Here is a 6,421-nt window from a genome sequence, read left to right on the forward strand (position 1 = left end):
CTCTCCTCCATGTCCTCCCAGACCCCGCTGTTTTCCATTGTGGGGGGATACCTTTCAGCACAATAAAGTCTGATGTTATACACGAAGGAATCCACCTTGTAAGTGAGAAACCTGGGTCTTGAGGATGATTCCAACTGAGTACCAGGTGCAGTTCTTCTAAGATGGAGTCCAGGGATGGGTGGGTCCAGACTTGGACACAAGAACAAAGGAGACTAGGTCCTGGATATTAAGGAAGAAGAGAGAGAAAACAAGGAAGAAACTGCTTCCTGGAGAGCAGCCAAGAAGACCCTAGGTATCTTGGTAAGTCTCCTAGGGTGATAAAGTGTGCAGGGTTATCTTCTGAACTCCTTGAGAGCCCATGACTACCTCTTCCTCTTGACAGGAATTCAGCTCCTCAGGCTCAGAAATCAGCTCAAACTGTAGAGAACTTCAGAGCTGTAACATTCTGCTCTTCTGCCCACTTGTTTTGTAAGATGAGGGACATCTGACACAAGACAGGCACAGGAGAGTGATGATTTAGAAATGGGCACCACTCCGCTCCAGAATAGTGCCAGATCCCTCAGTAAGCCATTCCCCACATTCTCCATATGTCCTCTCTTCCCTTCCTGTTGGCAATAACACAGGTTATGAGATATGGACCTGAGGACATGGGAGCTGCTCAAAAAAGAGAACAGAGAGGAAGCAGGTATAGATGCAACTGAAATAGGAAACACACTTACTGATGTTCTTTTTATTCCCAGGTGGCTGAATGATCTCATAGGAGTTTGGTTTCTGTCTCATATCCTAGATGGTCTTGGGTGTATATAAACTTTTGTATAAGGCTCCTAGGGCTAGTTGATACTGGTCAGCTGCTAGAGTGGAGACATGGTCACTGGTGGTTTACAGTGGCTCTCTTTGTCCCTATCTGATGACACCTGCAGCTAGATTTGCAAAGTGTGTGGGATGTGCTTCCTCTACAAGTTTCACCCGTGGTTTTTAGCCTGGGCAGTAACTAGAAGCTTCCTGGATGACCCTAATGTTAAACACTAGTGTCTACACATTTTCTGGTGGGTGGCTAGCCCCATTTTCTAGTCTTTCTTCCTTTTACCTGTTCATTTCCCTAGTCTAAAACTCAAATGTCAAGAAAATGAAAACAATAGTCCTCATTGCTCACCATGCAACTAAAGATTAAGATCACAAAGCATGATGGATTAGAATTCTCCTCCAGTGGATCTTTGTGTTCTCTATGATTCCTACTTTATAAGGCAAATGCTAGACCTGGGAGCTTGGAAAGAATTTACTTGAACTGTCTTCTTTCTTCCTCCCTCCCTCCATTCTTCCCTCGTTTTCCATATTTTTTAAAATTAATATAGAATAGACAAATAAAAAGTATATGTATTTTCCATAACCTTTCTATTTCTGAAGATCTGCTATCCCAAAAGGGTAGCAGAACCTAAGAAGGGGATAAGATTCAAGTAGAGAAAAAAACAAAACACCTTATGGGAAAACATTAGACCAGAGAGAGGGCCAGGATGAGGTCACAGCCAACTTCCCTGGTAATCTCTGAATGCTGTCACCAGACAGCTTGGCTGATGACCTATAGAACACTATTAGTTGACACTCAATAGACCTTCTCCCCTTCTTCCTTTTATGTAAAGACTACAATTCCCAGCCTTCCTTGTAACTGGGTGTGACCATATGACTGACTTCTGTCCAGTGGGATGAGTGCATGTGTTTCCTTCTTGCAGTTCTGGTTGGACATTTAAATGGGAACTTCTTGCTCAGCTTTTCTTTTCCCTTCTCACTGACTGAAGGTGATGGCAAAGGCATTGAACTCTTCCTGACCAAGCAAGTAGAGAGAGCATTAAGGAGATAGTGAGCCAACATAATGCAAAGAACCCAGGTCCTAGGAGGACTTCATGGAATGGAGCTGCCCTGTCCTCCTGAACTCCTCAGCAGCTCAGCTTTTCACATGAGAGAGGAATTAACACCTGTCTTGTTTGAGCCACTCTTATTTTCATTTCCATGGAGGAAAAAAGCAGCCAAATCAAAGCCTCAACAAATATGGGATCCAAAAGGAGAAAAACAAAACTCACCCTAAAGATAAGACATTAGGAAATATCCAGAATTCTCACAGCAGGAATAGTATCTTGTCCTTGTTTTTACAGGAATTTGCTATCCCTAGGGTTTGACTAAGAGAAATCTGGAGCCAGCAACCTGAGTAAGTAGTTATCAGATCTAGCTGGAGTACCAAAAACATCCTAGTAGGTAGGACTCTACTCTTTTGGTTTGGATATGTGGTATTCCCCAAAAGCACCCATGTGAGACCATGCAAGAACGTTTAGAGGTAAAATGATTAGATGATGAGAGTTGTAATCTATTATTGGTTTAATCCAGTGATATAGATTAACTGGGCTGTAACTATAGGCAGGTAGGATGTGACTAGAGGAGGTAGATCATTGGGGTTTATTTTGTCTCTGTTATAGGGGCAAACAAGGCAAGGCATCAAAAGACAGCAGAAAACAGTTTTATTTGGCTGCAGTTCAGAGGGCACAGATTTTGATGTAATCAATTAATCCCCTGAACCCCAAGGTCAGGGAGTTTCAGAATTTTATACCTAGCATGTAAGGGGAGGGTCTCAGAAGTTCACAGTCTGCAGAACTTCACATAAAAGCAGCTTTTTCTTTCATGTTTTGGGGAATACCACATACCCTTCAAGGACAACACCTGAGAAGGGGACAGCTTCTTCTCCCCTTTCTTTCCTCCCCCTGCCAGCTGTTACCATGGAGCTCACTTGGTAACTTATCTTAAAAATGTAGACATGTCTGTGAAGCCCAGCTCAAGGCCAGAAGCCTTGTTTGCACATTTCTACAAAGTACTATACTGGATACGTTTGTGAAAAACTAGTAAGGGGGTGTCCAGCACCTGGAGTGCTGGTATCTTCTCGGCCAGTGGCCAAGTAAAACAGGGCGACACAAAATAGGAAGTTTATCTACATTGAACTCTTTTGCAGAGACTCTTTTGGGGACAGTCCTAAAATCAGCCATGATGAAGATTTCTGGAGAAGCCCAGTTAAGACTTTTCTGTGGAGAAAGGGGGTGCCACTTTAGTCCCTAGCTGCTTTCCTTTGCCATGCCCCTCTGCCATGATGTTCTGCCTCACCTTAGACCCAGAGCTATGGAGTTGGCCAACCATAGATTGAATCTCTGAAACTGTGAGACAAAATAAACCTTTCTTCCTCAAAATTGTTCTGTCAGGTCTTTGGCCACAGCGACCCAAAAGCTGACTAAATCACCTTTGCTGAGAGTTCTGCATGGAGGAGAGACTGGCAAGAAGAGGTTCCTATGCCTGTTCCTAAGTGTTTCCTTTCCCCTCTTTTCCTTTCCCTTAGAAAGATTAGACAGGCTCCTGCTCCTTTCCGGACTCATTCATTGGAAGATATTAAAATTTAGCAGGGTCCTCTGTACTCTTTATTTCATATAAATTAGTACTTGGAGATAAAGTACTGGGAAGTAATGTCTTAAAAACATGAGTCTGATCTTATTTGTGCTTCCATCCAGAGGAGTGGAGTATCTGGTTATCTCCTTTCTGTGATGTTAGCACATTGATAATTATGACATAGGATTTAAAATATTGATATGCTAATTTCGGAATACTTCTAGGAAGAACTGCCCTCTTGTTCATCAATGATTTAGTTACCCTGAGGTAATTTGCCTCTGTGTCCTTTGACACAACCCAAGCACTCCTTGATGACCTCGGTGCTTTCCAGCGTGAGATGTTGCAGGCTCCTTTTCTAAAATCCCTGATACATACCCAGAATCAGCATTTTGTCTAAGATGCTCTGGGTTATTATACTCAGAAATGGCATGTAGATTCCATAGTCTGATTCTGGAGGTATTCAATGCTACCGACAAGGTCATTGTTCATATACTATTCCAGGGGAAATAGTGGAAAGCACAAATTTAAAAAAAAATCATTGTAAATTCCTAGTGATACTTACAGTTCAATTTTAAACTGTTTTACTTAACCTCTTTGATTCTTTCTCTACTACTGAAAACCCTAGTTCCCCAGGACACCAACCTAAGTGTTTATTTGCCTTTTCTTACAATATACCTGCAACAGCCTATCAATTTTGTAACACCATTATCAGCAATATCATTGAAAATGTTTAAGATTGATTTTGCAGTATTTTGGATCTCTCTACCCTGCAGCGACACCACAATTTATTCACCCAGTCTTCTGTAGATGGGCATTTGGGTTGTTTCTAGTCTTTTGCTTTAACAAGCAGTGCTGCTGGGTCAAGGGTAAATGTATATAATTTTGCTAGAGATTGGCAAGTTCCCCTCCATAGCAGCTGTTCCATTTTACATTCCTGATGGCCAAAAGAAAAAAAGAAAAAAGAAAAAAATTTTTCCAGTCTGGTAAATGAGAAATGGTATCTCAGTATGCTTTCCCCCACCACCCGTACCCCCTGATTATATGATTATATAATCATTATATGATCATCTTTTTGTACATCCTTGCAGGATGTACTCTCAGGGCAATGCAGGAAGTGGATGAAATAACTCCTATTTGATCTCCCTGGCTCCAAAAAATTCATTTAACACATTGTCCTTAAATAGAGCATGTATCCAATATCAAATTAATAAGAACAGATACTACACTTAATCTTAGCCAAAAGGCTGATTCAGTGTACTTCTAATTTGCATTTCTATTATAAAGAGTGAAGTTAATCAGTTCTTTAAATACATTTAATAGATTCTGGTATGCACTATTTTCATTAACAATACTTTTGGAAATTCTTCAGTATTGTTCTATGTTTTCTTTGATCTAAGAGTTACTTAATAAAGTATTTGAAATTTCCACATGAAAAGGGATTTTGAACAGAGAATATTATTTGGAATATCTCTCCTGCTTAATGGTTGTTTATCTTAGAAGCAGAATCTTTTGCTAAAAAGTTGTTTTTGGGGGTGGCACTGGGGATTGAACTCAGGGGCACTTAACTACTGAGCTACATCCCCAGCCCTATTTTGTATTTTATTTAGAAATGGGGTCTGAGTTGCTTAGCACCTCGCTTTTGCTGATGCTGACTTTGAATTTTCGATCCTCCTGCCTCAGCCTCCCAAGCCACTGGGATTACAGGCGTGTGCCACAGTGCCCAGCTTGTTAAAAAGTTTTTATGTTTTTATTTCTGTTTTCTTTTTAAAGGTTAGATACTGTTAAGCTCTTTTGTTCATTTTACAAAGGAGGGCAAATTTTTCAAGTATCATAGATAAAACTCAACCAGTATAGGAACAACAAAGTTCAGTTTGATTAATAAACAGTAGCTTTAGGGGAGAGGTGGATTCTGAATTATATGATCATCTTTTTGTTTCCTTTTTCTCCTTTACCATGAACCTTCAATAGTGGCTCAAAAGGTATAGAAAGTTATTGGGAATTATATCTGCCAGGGCATTGTGTTGGGTTGCAGGAAGCTTCTGGAATCTTTGAAAATGAACCACTGCCTAGATAAAGTGGACCTAGGACATTTAAAAGTATCTGAGCTGACATAGATAGTAGAACACAAGATCTTAGGCATAACTCAAGAGAATTTTTCTCTCTTCTCCATGGCTCTTTTAATCTCACAGAAATGAAAAGAATCTCTACATTTCATCTTTAAATTTTAGCTGACAATAAGAGAAATGAAGTGATTCCAGAGAGGTTTGAAGGGGGTCAAACAAAATTCATGCACACAGATCATAATAAATCTAGAGTTTGTACCAATGTACTCATATTACTGTGAATAAGATTTTTGTTAATGGAATAACAAATATGTCACCATACTTTAGGGAAAAGGAAAAAAAGAATTAGAAATATACAGCATGAGATGCTTGTATTACAAAACCCAGAATATATAAAGGACCTTGAAAAATCAATAAGAAATAGACAGAAAAAAACCCAGCAAAATATTTGAACAAGTACTTTACATGAGAAAAAAATCAAACAGACCAAACAACATAAAGAAAAGTGCTCAAAACTCTTTAGGAATTAGGAAAATGTAACTTTGAGCCATAATGACATATAAGTATACAACCGCTACTCTGGCAAAAGTTTACAAGTCTGGCAATACCAAGGGGTGTAATAGGAATAACAGGAGTTATAGGAATTCTCAAACAGACATGCGAGGGCTTGATGTGGATTGGGAACTTTATTTGACATTATTAACTAAAACTGAACACATGCATATCATATCATATATAAATACATTTAATAAATTCTGGTATGCACTATTTTCATTATTAATTTTTATCATATCACCTAGCATTTCACTCCTAGGCTATATACACTGTCCCTTAGAAATGTGAGTGCATTCTACCATAGAAAAGAATGTTCTACACATAGAAGAGAATGTTCATAGGCAAAAACTGGAAACACCCATTTACTGTGGTAATATCCATTCACT

The 6,421-nt window shown here is 39.4% G+C and overlaps 1 pseudogene; it reads right to left on the bottom strand.

The window, feature by feature from the left end:
- Positions 1-4,503: 4,503 nt before the first annotated feature.
- LOC124091387 (U2 spliceosomal RNA) lies at positions 4,504-4,671 on the bottom strand (annotated as a pseudogene).
- Between the last annotated feature and the right edge of the window lie 1,750 nt (positions 4,672-6,421).

The sequence above is a fragment of the Marmota monax genome, unplaced genomic scaffold (assembly GCF_021218885.2).
Source record: "Marmota monax isolate L192 unplaced genomic scaffold, Marmota_monax_Labrador192_F-V1.1 WCK01_AAM20220418_F8-fsc00072, whole genome shotgun sequence".
NCBI lineage: Eukaryota > Metazoa > Chordata > Mammalia > Rodentia > Sciuridae > Marmota > Marmota monax.